The sequence below is a fragment of the Larus michahellis genome, chromosome 13 (genome assembly GCF_964199755.1).
Source record: "Larus michahellis chromosome 13, bLarMic1.1, whole genome shotgun sequence".
Lineage (NCBI taxonomy): Eukaryota > Metazoa > Chordata > Aves > Charadriiformes > Laridae > Larus > Larus michahellis.
This window is the reverse complement of record NC_133908.1, coordinates 17,013,134-17,031,393: the sequence shown is the minus strand read 5'-3', so window position 1 is coordinate 17,031,393 and position 18,260 is coordinate 17,013,134. Positions and strand designations below refer to the sequence as shown.

Here is an 18,260-nt window from a genome sequence, read left to right as displayed (position 1 = left end):
AGAGGAAGGATACCCTCTACCCATCCACCAGTTAAGGCTGCTTTGGTATGCAAAATCCCTCTGTTTCCCAGCTACCTTTGAGCCTTGATGTACAGAATTCTCCCTTTACAATGCAAGAATTTAGGACATGACTAAAGGATTGTTGCTAATCCTAGAGTGTTAGGCAGAATCAACAACCCTATGAATTACATGGAGTGAGAAGACGCTCCTGGTCCTAGAAAGCTTGGTCCCTGTCCTTCGGTATGGTAGGCCACAGTTGGCGGGGAGTGCACAGAGCAGCAGCTTCGTGCTGAGCACTGCTCTGGGGGCAGGAGCACACAGCACGGTGGAGAAGGAACGTCATGACCCTTTTCCAGCCAAGACTGTCTTATGGCTCTGCTTTAGGGCTCTGAGTCACCACAGGTACAAGCTGATAGCCGAGTTGTGAAATGCAGCAATACTGGAGCAAATTCCTGGCCCTTTTAACTGTCCCTGCAACTGGGGAGGGATCTCCAGGACAGGCATGAGGCAGACAGCTGGGAGTGTTAAATCCACTAGTGACTGTGACGCAGACCCCTTCATTACAGGGTTTGTTAGAGCAAACAAGGCCTCGGAGTACTGGGAGAAACGGGAGAGCGTTTGATACAAAGATACTCCTAATTGGCCTGCTTATTTTTATTTCTTGCGTGGACTCGGCAAACTTTTCTGCAGAGAAGCACTCTGCACAGGAGCACCTGCATAGATTACTGCTAATACGAACTTGTTGCAATAGGTAACACTAAGCTCCATGCTGAGGGGTGCAGGAAGGACATGGGTAGTTGCCTTAGACCAAAATGTCATCTCTCTCACCACATAGCAGATACCAGCGAGCACAGAAAAAAACCTGCTGTCTCATTTTCTTCTATAAGACCAAATGTCATTCCCTTATCTCATCTGTACCTACAGATGCAGCACCAACAGTTCTCCTCAACATAAATAAACAATGCCTTAAGTACAGCACCTTTTGCACTTTATCTACCTTTTTTTCCCCCGCGCCCCCAAGAACTGACCATGTACTCAGCCCTGTACTTCCCAGAGAAATCTTTGTCTCTATGCTTCACTTCAGTGAAGTCTTTCAAGCAAACCACTGTTTAAGAACCGGTCCTGGCAGTATCAAGACTGTACTGCCTGCCAAAAATCCGTCCAAATCAGATGCTTAACTCATCATCCTGAACCCTCATATATTTGGTTCTTTGCAACCACCAAAAAGCGTTTCTGAAACTCTGAGCCTGGCAAATGAGAGGATGCCAGAAAGCCACTATTGCTTGTAGAAGCAGAAGGCCCAACGACTCAAAATTTTGCAAACTGTCTGCATTGTATCCAAATCTGAAGATAACCTGAGGGGAAGGCAGGGATTACTCATTTTCAGAATTCTTCGTTTCTTTGGCTGCCTCCACTAAATGACTTCTCATTTTCACTGTTTTATTCCCCTGCCTTCTTCGCTTGAGACTTCAGACATACTTTAAATTCAGCTCACAGGCTGCAAGGAGGTCATTCCACGTAGGCTTCCAAAACCCACCTCTTCCCAGCAAGGCTCCCATCTTGCCATCTTTATCCTGCAGCACTGCACGGCAGTGGTCCAGGGCTGCAGAAGTCTCATGCGCATTTGGCCAGCCTTCTCTGGCAGTTTCTCAGCTTTGGGGGTTACAGCCTGAGGCGCATTACGAAAGGCAGCCCAGCAAGGTCATGGGGTGTTGCAAACTTTGCTACAGCATCTTCCTCCTTTCCTTCCCAACACACTGTTCTTGTCAAGGTCAAGGATTTTTTTGGCAGTACTCAAAACACACAAGTTACAGGCTCTTGTCATGAGTCAAGATTTAAAGCATCTCTCCATTTAAAAAAAGCAGAAGGAGAAGAGCAAGGCAGAGGGGAAGGTACTTTTGCCCGAGGTTTGGTTTTGAAAGGGGATTGACAGCCTATGCATGTGCTTTACCCTCTAATCTGAAAGCTCCTCAGGACAGGACCCTTAGAAGCATTTTATACCAACATAACACCCCAGAGCCAAAGAGCCAGCGGCTCCCCGCATCCATTCCAGTCTGCTCAGCTTCTCCTAAATCAACACTGCCAGAAGGCAAGACAGCACTATAACAAATTAGCACCGCTCACAATTTGTTGAAGTTGCTGCTCCATTGTTTGTTTATTTAAATCACGCGTGTGTGCAAACACACACACACACACACACAAACCTCCCAAGCTTGCTCTCTGCTGCCATCACCCAAACTCCAGATTTGTAGTCTCAGAGAGAGAGGCGAGCAAAGGCGGTGGATTAAACCCATGCAGAGCAACAGTCACTGCACTGGGACGCTGCTTGGGTTTTGCACTTTCACTACAGGCAGAACAAAAGAATGGCCACACTGTTCCAGCCTGGAAGATCAAGGTGTTAAAATTCTTATTTCGGCACTTGACTAGGAAAGTGTTGTTAAAGAAAAAGAAAGAGCCACAGGCTTGAAAGGAGCCAGCACCAATAAAACTCTTAGTGCTAATACTATTTATGAACATCCAAGGGATAATCTGCACCCCTTATCAGCCCACAAGATTATAAGATCTTTAAAATAGGAAACATGTCTTACTTCATAAAGCACTGTATAAGTTTACAAAGGACAATATTAGTGGCAATAAATAATTGTCAAAGTCGAGCAAAGAGGGTGTCTGTAAAAGCTGAAACAGTACCACCCTTCCCATTTCATTCTGAGCGCTGGGGAGTAATACTGTAGGTTGACTGGTTGTTCTGAATGGGTTTACTCTTATGCACCAATCTGTTTTTACTCTAAGAGATTATTTGGGAAATGTGCTATGCTTTTATTTACACTGGAGAAATTAATGTTTTATCATGAGGTGATCACAATAAGGATGATTTTAAAGAGCTGTAGTAGATTGTTATCCTTCCGCCAAATAGAGTCTAATTTGCCAGCATGCATCAGTGTGCCAGCAATGATTCCTTTACACAACATTTCTATCCGTAGGCACTTACTGCGCACAGAGCACCCTGCTATCTGAGCAGTTGCTCAGCGGTTGCATCATGTAGCCTGTAGAGACAGCTTCTCTTTCATTTCTTTTGGTTTATATGACATTAAGCTCTGTGTTGCTGCAGGCATAGTTTAAAGGACAGTAAACTCAGCATCATCACCTCAAACCCTTATATGCTTTCATTTAGGTTTTGTTTTGTTTTGTTTTAGAGAAATTTTTCTGATTTATGAATGCTCTAAGTGTTTGCGTCTTCTGGCTGCTGTACCATGTGCTGAGAGATAGCTGCATCACCCAAAGCATCTCTACTAGCCTGGGTTGAGCATGGTTTTGGTTGCTAGAGAGGTGAACGCTAGATACCACAGTTACCTCCACCAGCCTAACATCAATTAAAGAAATTACTAGATTTTTATACTCAGATTGAGACCTTTGCATGGAATTCTGTGGGTGCCAAAAGAATTACAGTTTTATTCTTCAGATAATACATGGTTTATCAAATGTTTTAAATACTCAAGTATTTCAAAAGCTACTCGCTTTACATTTGTCACTGAAGGAAATTGCTAAGCAATTTGTGTATTTATTTCCCATCAGAAAAAAGCCTCAAAGAGCACAGCAGAATGGATCACCCTCCTCCTTTCAGCACTATTAAAACCACCTCATTGGTAATTATTCTCCTCAGGATGGGTGTGAGGGAGTGAAAAGCTGGAGCAGATTCTATTTATAGAAGATAACCTTGGGAAAACAGGAGGTACCAGAGAAACAGGCATGAGGGGTGAAGTTGTGACAGTACTGAAACTAGCAGGTGTACCAGGTGTCTGTGCCAGAGAGCTCTGGGAACACAAATGTGGCCGCGCCTCCTGCAAGATTTAGGCTTGGCTGGCAAGTTTCATAGGCACTCAGATGAGAATTCACAGAGACAATTCACGTATTTAAAAGCTTGAGCAAGAGTTAAAAAAAACCAACAAAAACCAACCCACACTAAAAGGCTATTTTAAAAGTTTGCTGGATCGCTTCCCTTAGAGCTCTCCCCTCTCAGCAAGGAAAGTGGTTGAAGAAGAAAACAAAACACCAACCAGAACCAAAACAGAAAAACCAAAACAGCCCGAGAGACTGAAACCTCCGTTACACAGATGAAACAACTCAGCAGTTTTATAGCTACATAAATAGGATCAGAATCTGGCCAAAGGAGTGATACATGTACAAACTACTGCTAACAGCCGCAGCAAACATTGATACTACTCCTTGGACTGGAAGGTAAAAAATAAAATTCTTACATCATTACCACTTCCAGCAGAGCCCACTCATGTAACAGCATCAGTAGACTCCCAGAGGATGCAAAAAGTATGTTTAGTGAGGATACGTGTGGACTAAAACCTCTCTGTCTTGGCATTGTGCATTCCCAAACACCTGTATCTAGCTGTTTTCAGTCCCTGGCCTTCGGCTCCACGTTCTTCAGCCACACGCAGTTCTGTCGTGGAGAAGGGCTGAATAAATTGTGGTGTTGTTATGCCACAGCGCAGGTGCTCCAGAACACGCACGTCCTGAGGCTCATGAACTTGAGGAGAGATATGCCTCATCAGCCATGGCGATGTTCTGATGCCATCCAGCTTTCTCTGACCTATCAAGTCAGTCCATCTAGGGTTAATGTGCTTCCTTCTCCAGGCATTTTTCTTGGCAGGCACCACCTCACTCAAATAATATGTTTTAACAGCAGGAAAACTACCCCAAAATCCAAGCTCAAACAACAGTCAGCTCCTGTAAAGAACCTGAAAAAGTGGCATCATTCTTATCGTAAGGTATCCTCCATCATGGACGCTAACATGGCTTTCACACACATTTCTCTGCTACCTCTGTGTAAGAAGCCTGATGATAATCCTAAATCCCCAGAGCCTTCCACAACCAGTCATTGCACACACAGACCCATTCCAGACAATTAAAGTCTTATAACAGGGTACGTAATGTAAAAGCCCATTTAATCTTGTACAGGCAAGAAATAGCAGGGACTTGCCTGTAGAAAAATTAAAAGTATATAGTAATTCATCAAATTGATTTAATACAGCCAGCTGCATGTGAGAATGCTAGCCCAGGCAGAAATAGTCCCAATAGTATGCATTTGCTTACAAGTAAGCAAGGTGCTTTGGCACAGCTACTACATCCTTCGAAAAAGTTGGTTTTGACATGTTGGGAAAGGACTTGGATCTTCCAGCTGCTCTCTAAGCAGGAGGCAATTCAGCAAATGCACCCAAGACCTGCAGCAGACACCACTCTAAAATTTGTCTTCATTATGTTCTAATTTTCACATAACTTTCTATTATTTGCAACAGCCGGGAAAGAAGTACTGATTAAATTTTTCATGTTTCTAAAAACAGACGAAAGGTCAGGAAAGCACTGTTACGCATAATTTGTTCTTTCTCTAGCAGTAGCCATTGAGAGTGCTGGGCCGTGGTTTACGGTTCACATTTTCCCTGTTATTCTTGAGCCACCAAATCAAATAGACATGTCAAGTTTGGTAGCTTTCAAAACAAAAGGTGTACTGGAAGGGTGATTATTCCGTTTTGTAGTTTGTGTTTTTTGGTGTTTGTTTTTTTTTTTTAAAGACACTTATTCATAACAAAGAGTGAAATTGCTGAGAAAATCAATTCTGCTTTGCCACTTTGCAAATATTACTTCTTCCCCCAGGAAGAGACTGGGTCCCTGAGATCTGCAAAACTTCAGATAGGACAAAAAACTGTGCTGAAATTTACTGAGGTGCCCAAAAATGACCAATGAGTTTGGGTCTTTCGACAGGATGAATGGCACAGTAGAAATTCTTAGTCATGCTAACTTTCTTCATATGTATTTTTTAATTATTATTTGTGTAAAACCTTCATTATAAAAGACAAAAGTATGGTTATTAGAAGACATGTAAAGCACACCAGAACTTCAGAGGGGAGCCCCAACTCTGTCTGCCTTTCATGTGAAAGAACGGATGATTATTACAATCCACTTTTTTCTTTAACTTAATTTTTATTTTTCTGGGAAGTGTGAAAAACCTTTTTTGTTCATTTGGTTTCTAGTTTATCATATTATTTAAAGGACTAAACAGGGAATCTAAAAATCCGCATGATAAGAGTTTGTTTCCAGGGGGAGGGGGGCGGGATTAGAAAGAGAAAAGCCTCATAAAAACAACCCCAGCCCCTCCAAACACAGGTTTTTTCCTCTGCTGCACACACTCACTAATGACCTTTTGCCTCCCCATGAGAGAAACAGATCCAAAAGCTCTGGCATAAAAGGCCTGGAAGACACTGCACTAAGTTGGACACATGGTGGAGTGATGCTGGGAAGCAAAGCAGCAGCTGCAATTATATGGGAATAACAACAACATTCACAGAAGTTCCCTTTGGATACATGTCAGCATGTGGGAATGATGGATTAAGATTGAGTATTTGCATTTCCCAGTCAGATGCCAAGATATCAAAGCTGGCACGCTAAGGTGTTCTGGCCTTCCTTGAAGGGAGTCTCCAGCCGTCAACACTGCATGTGTACAGAGCTCTTCTGCTTGCAAGTATTTCTCTCTCTTTCTCTCTCTCTCTAATAGTGCGTGCATTTTTGATTTTTTTAAATATGTGATCTAGGTTAGTGCTCATAAAAATGAAGGATTAACAGCTACGGCGTAGCACAGGCAGCTGGGCAAGCTCTGCTGACGGATCCCTGCCAACACAATCAACCCCCAATTAATCCTGCACTGTGCTTCCACCCACACACAGCAAGCAGGTAGTGCCACGGTGCCAACTTCTTCAGTCAACATGTGGAAGCAAAGAAGTGCCATGTTATTACCTCTTCTTCTAAAGGCCACTTTTTATTGATCTTTGCATACAATAGGCCCATAGACGTGTGAACAATTAAAAGTGCAGAACTGAATCCTCTGTCAGACATGGTTTTTAAAATAAGATGTAGCACTCCTGCATCATTGCCCTCTACAACAGACTTCAGTGCTTTCGTGTTTCTGCCTTTTTTTTTTTTAAAGCCAGCATTAACATTGCCAGGGGTACATTGTCTTCCCAGCTGGAAGAAAAAAAACAAACAAACAAACAAACAAAACCCCAAACAACAAACCAAACTAAACAAGAAACAAAAACAAAACAAAACAAAAAAAAAACCACAGAGAAATAGATCCATCATTACAGATGATGAGGCATCATGATCTGTTTTAACCCGTCCAAGTCAGGGCCACCAATGAAGAGACTAGGTCTTGCCCTCTTCCTGCATCAGCCCTGGTGTGGCTCAGCCTTAAAGACTCATGGTCTTCAGGGGTAATGCAGCAGAGCAGGCAGGAAAGCACAGCCAAGGACCGGGAACACTCAGCAGCAACGCTCTCTGCGAAGCCAAATCCCATGTGTCAGAGGTCACAGTAGTAACTGAGAATTGTGCTTCAAACTCCTAAATATCCTCCAGTACCCAGGAAGGGCTGCTGGCAATAGGTGAAAGATGGTAGCGAGACAGAGGAATAATGAAGAAAAGAAAGTTCTTGCAAATTATTGCTGGCACTGCGTGGTGCGTGTGCAATGAGAAGATGGAGCAGAGCAGCACTTGGACCAGGAGGAGCTTCTCTCCCATAGAGGGAGGGACAGAGGGCAATACTCCTCCTGCCTTTGGGCCTGAAATCCTCATCTCCGACACCCCAGTTTGCGTAGTCACAAGAGAGATCAATGCCTAACTACACAAGAAGCTGCCACTTGCAATGATCTTCATTTCTGGATGCTTAATAGTTGTTGACTTCCTCCCTTGGAATTTTGTAACAAACCAGCAAGAATGAAAGTTCAGAGGTCCTCCCGAAAGTCCCCAAAACACATCAGAAACTGGAATCTGCTGCAGGGCTGCAGTACATTGTCTTAGCAGATTCAGTCAGTAACAAGGTCTTCTAAAACAAAGCGTAGTAAGCGTTTCTGCCTGGACTTGCCAGAAGACCTTAATGAAAATACAACTCCAGGAAAATTAGGGTGGACTGTAGTGGCTGCCTCCCCCTCAGGGTTGTTTTTTTTTTCTTCAATCCTGATGAAATTCATTACAGTTGCATTTAAACTGAGGTTGTGATTTAAATTTTCCAAAGCAGGCAGGGCAGGTTTGAAAGCCTGATATATCAGAGTTTATGTGCTTCCTGAAGAACGAGGGTGGTTGCAGAGCCTTCCCCAGGGGGTGCCTGGTTGGTCCCTCACCTCCTTGCCATGTTTGCTGTCACACAGGCCACTGGATTCCTGGCAGGTCGAGCAGGCTTGCGCCTTACAGCCAAGCAGCCTCCCATTCACGCATGCCAGTACTTTCCTTGAAGGTATTTACAGTTAGCTTTTTAGTGCTACTTTAAGTTCAAAAGGGCTAGTAAAGCCCCATTAAGCCATTTACATCAAACTGGTTAGTTAATTATCCTGTTGCAGGCTTTAAATTAGCAATTTATAACCCCTTCCCTAGAGATGCCAGTATTTGGAAACAACTCGGCCGGGACATTTTGCAGGGTGCAGTTATGGAACAACCCCCCGCCCCAAATCCAACCACCTCCCTAGAAAACCCTGCAGAATAAATCTCCGCAGTTTTAGGTTGGGAATCGATTAACGCTGGGCGAAGCCAGTAGGGGCAGGGGTGGGAGAGCACCCACCATTACCAGCTAGCAAGGGCACTGAACCGTGTCTGCCTTACGCTGTACCTGTGCGGCAAAACGCAGTGACGTGCAGATACACAAAGCGAGCCTGGGAGGCACCACAGCTAGATGAGGGTGATGTGTCCCTCACAATGAGATATTCTGCTTCTTAGTGTCATAATCAAAGGTAGTTTCACATTCATACGTACCAAAATGTGTCTGCCCACAAGGAAGGAAAACAATTTGAGGCTTTGGGGCTGGTCAAGCTGTGAATGCTAGCACAGGGACTCAAGAGCACTGCGGGTTTTGGTGGGCGCCTCTGCTCACCCAAGGAGGGTCTTGCCACCCTGCAGCCATCTTTCAGGTTAGGGTTAACAAGACTCAGATTTATAACCCTTTGCCAAAAGGGTCAGTGACCTGCTCACAGTGAGCCTACCCGGTGAGACAGGTGAGGCTGGAGCCGAGGAGTCTCCGTGCCCAGATCCTCTCCCCTACCAGCAGCATTTCATTTCTGAGAAGGAGAATCTGTTGTCCTGTCAGGGTCTTCTTATTCTGGTCCACCCCATCAGAATTCAGAGCTGCTATAGAAGGGAATAATAACCACTTTCCCCCCCTAAATACCTAACTGCCCAAACCGACCAGGTCCTAGAGTAAAACATGCCTCTCACCCCTCTCTTCCTTATTTCCACCAGCCATTATTAGTTCTACAGATAGTTGGCATACTGTATATTTATTGTCAAATTCTATTTAAAATAAAGATGGGAGGGAAAGACTGTCCAGTTCTTACTATTTTCACACAACAATCTATCGGGTACGGGAGAAATCTTGGCCCCAGTCCTGGTAGCCGTCCCAAACCAATAAGCACTTAAAACCTCACCAAGGGCAGGAATCCATGGAAAGATGGGGCATATGGAGTGAGACCAAGGCAAACTAGGAAATTCCACATTAACATAAAAAAAGGCACATAAAAAAGGAGTTTGAGAGAAAATTTCCATTCTACTTGAAAGACAAGACAGACAGACGGAATCAAGCCATATGACAGACTGACATTTTTTTCCCTCCATCTTAATATATCCCCATTTCAATGGCAAAAAAATTTATCTTCTGCCAAACAAGTGTCAGATTACCTTAAAACAGAGATAAAAATCTTAGCAAGTTAACTTCTTTATACTATGCAACCACAAGATTTTGCATTTGTTTGCTTTTTCTTCCATATGGAAAGTAGCCATTTCACAACAATTTTTGGGATGGGGGGCAGATGGGAAAGAGAGGGAAATCCACTCAGAGATTTCAAACCAAAGGGACAAAATATTTTTGTACAAAATTTGGTAAGATGATACCACTTTTATGTAATTCACTGCCCCAAATTGCAAGACAGGGGCCTTATAATAAAAGTACAGGTAAACACAACATAAAATCTAAACTATCTAAAGGACTGAAAAACCCAGCCCCGCACATAGATGACATTCTCCGAATTCTCTGCCCTTTCTTGGGAGCAGTTACACCCAAACCATCACTCAGCCCAGAAGCTGTTCTCTCCTGCTAATCACTTTGGAATCACACGCTAAGGTAAAAAAAGTTCAAATGCAAACGCTAGCCTGGCCTTTGAAACAGCCCGGTGCTAGCAGGCCACAGGATTGCATAATATTAGGAAATTATAAAATAATGTGAATCCAGGGAGAAAGAAGAAAGCAAAGCCCTCCTGTGGATGAAATGGGAGTCTTTCCTGCTCCACAAAAACCTCCCATTTCCGAGGCATGCAGTACCCGGGGCTGTGCCCAGAACAGGTGTGTCTCCTTAAATACCTCGCATGTCACACTTGCGCCGCACGGACACAGTCCTGCGGGATTATATTAGTACCAGTGCAGGCCAGCTGTAGCTACCCCCAGCGGTATCCTGTAACTCCCTGGACGGGGGGAGCTGCTCTCCGCAGCGTGCGGAGCCCCTTGCCACATGGCTTTCTGGAGACAGACAGCCACCCTGCCACTGCAGGCTCCGAGCATTTGTGCTCCGGGGGCCGACTGAAGTCAGCACCGAGCAAAAGACTCCTCCAAGAGCAGGAACCAGGCGCTGCCAAGAGAAAGTGAATGAAGGGCTCCAATATTCCTTTCTTTCCCCCCTCTGCACTTACTACCAGCAAATTCTCAACTGATTTATGCCAAATAGACACTCTGAAGATCTCCTTTAAATAAAAAGAGATGCACAGCTAACAGAGCAAAGTCCACTCAGCCGTTCCCAAGCAGAAAACGCTGACAGGGCACAAGGCAGATATGGCTAGTGCAGGATGAAGGAAGGACAAAGGAGAGTGAGCCTCATACATCCCTAAGTCAGCGCAGGGAGAGAGACCCCTTGTCAATTTCAACCTAATTCTTCCCTAAGCCTTGGAGGATACTACCTGCTGGCCTAAGCAGCTGAAAGAGACAACAAGGAATTTTTTAGGGCAGCAAATGCATTAACGGCATTTTCTGTGTCATATCTTCATGAGTGGCACAAATAATAAAAAGATAAGAGCTACTTGCTTGAGGTACACAAATAATAAAAAGAGAAGAGCTACTTGCTTGAGGTATAGTTCTGCATCACAACAGAAAGGTGCTCTTCAGCATGAATAAGAACTGCCCCCATGCCACCCATCTCATGAAAAGCATCCTGTAGAACTTAACACGGAGCTGGAGCACCGACAGATGTGAGAAGCTGCCGACCAGCATGCATTGCCTCAGAGGTGGAGGACCACTGGGCCCTGTAGGATCCTCCCTTCTTATTCCTCCTTAACAGCACAAGTGCTCTCATTTTCCAGTGATCAGTCCTTCCATTCAGGCAACAGCTTTTAGGAGAGATTGTGCACGAGCAAGAATGCACGCACCGATCTTGATGAAAAGCCTGATTTATGAGGAATCCACCACATCCATAAGTTATTCCGCTGGTTAATTAATTCAGATTTCCAGGTTTGAGCACATACCAGGTTTGTCTGCTCATCCCTATGGCAGACGGCCCCAGGCATCATGAGCAGCACTCAGGGATGAAGGCAGTGCCAAGCTGAACTTCTTCTGAAGCGGCACAGTTAGAACTTTTTCAGTCCACCTCTGCTTTATAGCCCCTTGAGGGCTGGGTGATGCAGTGAGTTCAATGAACCCAACTCATCGGTCCCATGCAGGTCGAAAGCAAAGCTAAATTCTCACACTTTACATCCCAGTCATCTCTTCATCTCACTGGCCATCTCTGTTCAAATGAATCCAGAATAGGGCCATTCCTTGATACTTCATTCTCAAAAAAATGACAGGACCGCAAAATCCATCTACCCCTAGAAACATGTACGCTTCTTACTACTGGTATTTCTCGTTTTCAAGAGGTCGCAGGTCCATAGCCATAAAAATCAGCATTAACTGCCAGGTGAACTCTCACTCTTTAACCAACTGGGTCTTTTGATTATCGGGCAAACATCTGTTGCAGATGCCACCCTATGTTCTCAGACACCAGGAGTTTAAATGTTAAGCAGTTTCCCATACCCAAGATTTAGCATCTCTATGTTTTCTTTATTCTTTGCCAGCCGCAGTGTTAGTGACTTCCTGGCCAGTTAGCCGTCAGCCTGGTAAGAGCACTTAACGTTACACATTTGTCATGAGATCGTAGAATATACACTGTCATGTCTTTTGTGAGCAACTTGAAACCAAATCACAAGAGCAGATCTGTGTCCCCACCAGACAAATGGAGGCCCAGCTGTATTTCATAACTGTGAATGTGCACTTCCAGAAACCTTCATACCAAGTAATGCATCTAATGCAGAAACAATTGTTTAAGAAGCCATTAAAGAAAACCCCCACATTCAATGTAGGAGTTCAGTCATTCACTTCATTTTTCCACAAACAAAATTTTCAGACTTTAGGAAAACCAGGTCTTCTTATGAGCAACCTCTGCGTATATGCAGATGGAGTGGTGTGTTCCCATAGGGAGATAATGGCATGCGCATTTTCTCTGAAGACTCAGAAAGTCTGAATTTCTTGTCCATGAGCCTCTGTACAGGCCTCCATCCGAATGCTCAACTCCCATTTAATGCAGCAGAGGTTCTTCCAACCTACAGCTATTTTGTGACATGCCTGTCTTGGGACATAGAATCCTAGACAGCATCCCCTTAAACCAAATGCATTTGTTATTTAATTGAAGTTTTGTGGGGGAAAATGGCAAAAATCCTACTGTTATTAAGAAGAAAATTAGTGATCTAGTGCATAGCAATGATTAACCAGCTAGCTGTCCTTTTTTATTGAGGAACCAGACTCATAACTAAGGTGTTTTTTTCTTAAGATAATAATATATAACAAATTATTGGAGAGTTTTGCACAATTTTAACCAGTAGCATTTCAGAGTTCAAATGAATTACAAGCTATTTCACTGTTGGACTGTATGCCTCTAAGGTCGTAATTAATTTTAGTTTTTGGACGTTACAATACCAAACATGTGACCAGGAGTAAAATAAGAAAGAACTCTTCAAGGTTCTCTTTCAGCTTGTATCAAACATACAGAAGACAGGAAAATAGGAAGCCAGGTGCACTTATCTTCAGAGGCACCTCACACACCTTAAAAAGTATGTAAAACATGACAAATTCATAATTCACTTGCCCATTTCAATTTTGGGGGAGGGTATTGGAGGTGAGAGACAGAGGACAGGGAGGAAAAAAAAAGCAAGTGTTACGTTAGTGACTTCATATATGAACACACAGAGGGAGCTTCCCTTGTCTGTGTATCACATCATAGAAAATACCATACCAAAAAAGCCATGGCAATGCCATGCCACCAGCTAAATGTGCTTTTACTTATTTATTTATTCTAATAGCAACGGTAGAGGAAGGGTGGATTTGAATGAAAGTAATTTAAAGCTACCAATTTTAATCTTGTTTTACATAAAGGATGATCAGTGGCTGCTAACTACTAAGCCATATTGATTTGCAACTAAATATAGTCTGCTCTGAATTTGGTATTATTTTTTGCTAAACAGAGAGCTGCACTATCCCCAGTTGAAACATTTATTCTATTTTACAGGTATTTATCCAGCTGACATTTTTCCTCCTTTTATTATTTTAATAAACAGCCAATTAGTTTCATTAGACATTTTATTTTTCTCGTTTGAATTTGCTGCCTGAAAATCTAAAAAGTAACCATCCATCGAGAATTTTCTGATTGCATTTTCTTATCAAGCATACTAGACATTTAAGTCCAACACGTTTAACATTTAAAACAAACCCTGTATTAAAGAGAATGTTGTATTAAAGAGAATGCTGTAGCGCACTGACGGTTTAAAACTGAATTCTTCTTGCCTTGTCCTTAAAAATCTAGAGCTATCAGCTATTTCCCTCAAGCTACGAGGTATTTGCCTCCTATTCTATCTCTTATTCACCAGCTTCGAAAAGGAAAACAAGCATCCTAAGATTCTTAAGCTTTCATTGTTTCTCAACCAAAATCCCTTACTGCATTAAATAAAATAAAAAAAAAAAAAATTGCTGCAAAAGCAGCCTCAAGGTCTCCCTGCAAAAGCAACTACATCTGTCAAAAGCCCAGTACTTTCTTACAAACTCATGCTCCTCATACTTAGGGACAGACTTTCTGCAGTTCAGCGTTCTGTCTTTCCTTAAACCTTTGGCAGAAGACGAGTATTGCCAGAATAAAGACAGAGCCAATCTCACTAAGAGCCATGAAAATTGTTTAAGGCAGCTATTGTAACTTCAAGCAAGTAATTTTTCCTTCTTATTAAGAAGATTGTTCAGTTCAGCACCTTTTAGCCACTACATCTACGATGCACTTGACTTTTGCTCAATATCCCACAAATTCCTAACATAAAGACTACTAAAACACAAACTGAAGTAAACAATGATGGGGAAAAAGAAACACTTGCACGCCATGAAAGCAAAAGGTACCTATCAATTTCCTGCAGTACGCATTGTGCTTCCCCTGGTGTGGCACACGTACCGAGAGGCTGTGATTCTGTCTGTCCACGTTTTGTTTAGCAATTTATGCTAGAGAGAAATCTTTTTCCCCAAAAAAATCTCAATACACATGCCAAATGTAAAAAGATAAAGCTTAATTTGCTATCAGGAAGATGGCAGAGGAACAGGAGACAGACCTTCACCTGGATCAGCCACATTGTTATGTGAAAAGCGCAGAAGAAACAGGTATTCATGAAACACTCTCATGCTACTTACAAATTCGTGTGTGTCTTCACAATCCATGACATTTCGCAAACCATTTCTGCACTAAGTTCCTTATTTGTTTATTCCTTCCTAAGGTAGCACTTCCATTTATAAAATTCACACCTTCATCGCTAGCATAGACCTGCCTGCCTGTCAAGCTTAGGAAACCTGAAATGAAGTCTTTCCTTTCGCCTGCTGCGGCTCAGACCTGGGCAACCTGCTACTGCTTCTGCAGCCCCCGCAGAAGGTCCGTGTTATTTCTTGAAAGCAAACACTTCATTAAGTGATGAGGCACAGCTATGAGCTCGCATGCTGCCTTCTTGCAATAATGTGTGTACACTTACATGAAAGAGTAAAAAGCAATAAAAAGTCAATACATTTACTGTGGCTGCATGAAGGTCAAAGCAAAATGAACCATTTGTTCTTAAAGTCAGGAGACGCTCATCCTGTGAGGAGGTCTGCCTAACAGTTTTCAGTACGTAAAACAAATGCAAATTTCACCTGATTATCCAATGGTTGCTAGCAGGCTAACGGTGACTCATATTGCCACCGACAGAACACACCTCAGTTACATTTAGAGCGAGACCTGTTGCGCTTCAGCCAATCTAACCGCAGTCTTAACCTGCAGGGGTGCACCATGCATGTAGCTACTGGTTTCTAAATGGTGGAGGATCCTCTTCAAGCTCAGCCATGACTGCTGGTTAACCATCCAGTAATCCGTCTGACGTGATTACAACGGGAGAAGTAGTAGTAGTGTATGAGACGCAGCGTCCTGGTCCTACGTCGTGCTGGACAACTTTCATATGTGTAACGTGGACATTGGGAGAATCTCCCTGGATAATTTACCAGTATTGGTGGATTTCAAGTTGTGGATAGATAGCAAACATGCAGAACGAATTGCTGCATTCTTACAGGTTTTTAAAAAAAGAAAGTCTGGATGCATTGAAGGGATAAAGCCAATAAAACCTTTTTGCTCCTTGCTATAAACATCAGTTGTTTTGCTGGTGTGAGGGGAGAAGCAAGTAGGGGAAGTACAACTACACCTCCCTCTTTTAAAAGGAAGATGACTTGGTACATCAGAAATAGCCTAATAATAACACTACTTCCCTTACCTAATAAAGTTCCTTGCCCAGTATTAGGACAGTAATCTTTCAGTAGCGTTTCAGCCACGTCAAAAGGCAATTTGAAAAAATAATGTAGGGTCTTGATGTTTAAACAAGCTTTTCCAGCAATTACTTGCTAATAGCATCCAGAGGCTCCAAGTAAGAAGCATGACCCATCATCCCAAGCAATTTATAGTAGCAATACGTAGAGCGAGGCAGAGGATTTGAAGGGAGGGAAAACACTGGGGGCAGGGAGAGGGAGAAGAGTTAAAAACCACAAGTAAGATTGCTAAGTATATCCAACATCTGAAAACTGGAATAAAAGCCAATGCCATGCAACCAAAGCTCTCTGGAATACAAACTTAAAAAAAAAAAAAAGAAAAAGAAAAAAGTCATTACGTCCTTGTTTGCCCAATCAGATCAGACCCCACAGCTTCCCTGCAGCCTGTGCTTTAGAGAGCTCCAGCCTTTTGCTACCCCTTTGGCAGCCTTGTGCCCTGGCGTGCTGAGGTGTGCCGTGCAATGACAGCTGACAGGCACAAGCTCATTTGCCCCAGGGCTGCCTGGCACATGAACTCAGAAGGGCTCTGAGCCGGAAATCTCCCAAGCGAAGAAGGAAACTCTCACTATTTTGCCTAGAAAACCCTCTTGTAGCCTTCCTCCAGGGAGCAGAGCCACGTTGTTTGTAAGGTGCGTTATTCGCACTTGTGCTGCAGCCCATGCTCCTCCTCAGGGCAGGGGAATGCCACGCTGCAGCGAGCGAGCTCCCAGGTTCACGTGGAAGCATTCCAAGCTACTCAGCTTCTGACAGCTCTCCAACTGCTCTTCCACACTGTATTGCTTTATGTTACATTGCTTTCCCTGCCAGGAGGCACTGCTGTATTACAGTACAATTGTCTAGCAAAACGTAAAACTGATTTTTTCACCTCCCAAATACCAACTGACTGTTGCAGTCACAACTATAAGCCCCGCTCTGTAGTAGACTTTCCTGCTTTTGTGGATATACAAGAGATTTTAGTATCTTGCCTCCTCTTCAGCCTCCTTCCCAAAGCTCTTCCCTCCTTCTCATCCTCCCCAGCCCTTTCCGTGGAGGGCAGCCACCCTCAGCTTCCAGCCCAAGGTGTCACTACTACTCAAATTAAAATGCCTAAGCCAGCTTGTTAGGTGCATTATCAGGCAACCTGACTGACTGCGGCCAAACACAGAAAGTGAGAAAAATAACTAGAAACATTGTAGTGACTCACAGCTTCATTAACAATCTCAGCTTTTTGTTAAGTCAGAATTTTAACAAAGAAAGAGGCATTTTATAACACATTTTTAAGGTATTAGGAGGCATTTGGCTTCTAATTCTCTTGATTTCAGTGTGCTTTACATTACTTGTGGGCTGCAAGGCAAAACTAATTCCCTGCGCTGTAGCTAATTTCCTTTCTTTTTGAACTATAAAAATAGCTGTATTATAAAAGCAAAGGTCTAGCTCTCTGTCTGTTCTTCAGGAGTAGCCAGAATACGGAGGAAAAGCAGTGAAATAGAGTACAGTCTCACAGTCTTTTCCTTTCTTATACTCTTTGCAATTGTTAAAGATCTCCTGATCCAGAGGTTGCAACTAGGCCATCATTTTTAACAAGAACTTATCTGTCCTTCATCGATTTTTCAATCTGTTTAGACTTCTGCTATCCATAACACCATTCAGCAATGAGTTTCACATGGTAAGTGCTGCTCGACAGAGTGCCTCCTCTCTGCCTGCTTTGAGTCAATTTAGTTAACACAGGAACCATGAAGAATCACTCCCTACTCTGCTTCCACACCCCATTCATGACAGTACAAAACACCTGCAATTTTTGTAATAGTCATCTCTTCTCCACAGCAAAGAGAGCAATCATGTTGACTGAGACCCATCTTTGGTGGTCTTCTCTGGACCTTCCCTAGTCCTCCACTACCTTCAAAAGGTGGTAATCAGAACTGCACAGTGGTTAAGATACTGGCGCACCATGAATTTACATAGCAGCATACTGATGGTTTCTATTCGGTTTACCAGCTTGGGTAAACATCCAGAGAGTTTGCTGGTTCTTCAGGGAGCGTAGTGTTTCTTCCCAGTTGGCCATTAGTCTCTCTGCAAGAACTTTTTGGGGACTCACTTCAGATAGTGCTCTTAAGTAGTCTGCTGAGGCAACAGGTGAAATTTTTCCTCTCCCAACAACTGCTGCCAGAGATCTCTCAATTTTTTTGACCCAATTCAAGGCAGTCAAACTCTCACGTTTCAAATCCCTGCCATTTCCACTCCCCCCTCCAAAGACTTCCCAAGAGCACGGCAGCTGGCAGCCGCTCAAAGCTGACGGACACTTCCTTTCACCCATACACCCAGTGAGAAGTCCCACAAACCAGAGAAGC

General features: G+C 43.4%; 1 protein-coding gene across 10 annotated transcripts in view; it reads right to left on the bottom strand.

The window, feature by feature from the left end:
• The window catches only part of HIC2 (HIC ZBTB transcriptional repressor 2), an 81,138-nt gene that overhangs the window by 18,086 nt on the left and 44,792 nt on the right, over window positions 1–18,260 (bottom strand). The gene's annotated exons all lie outside the window — the stretch shown is intronic.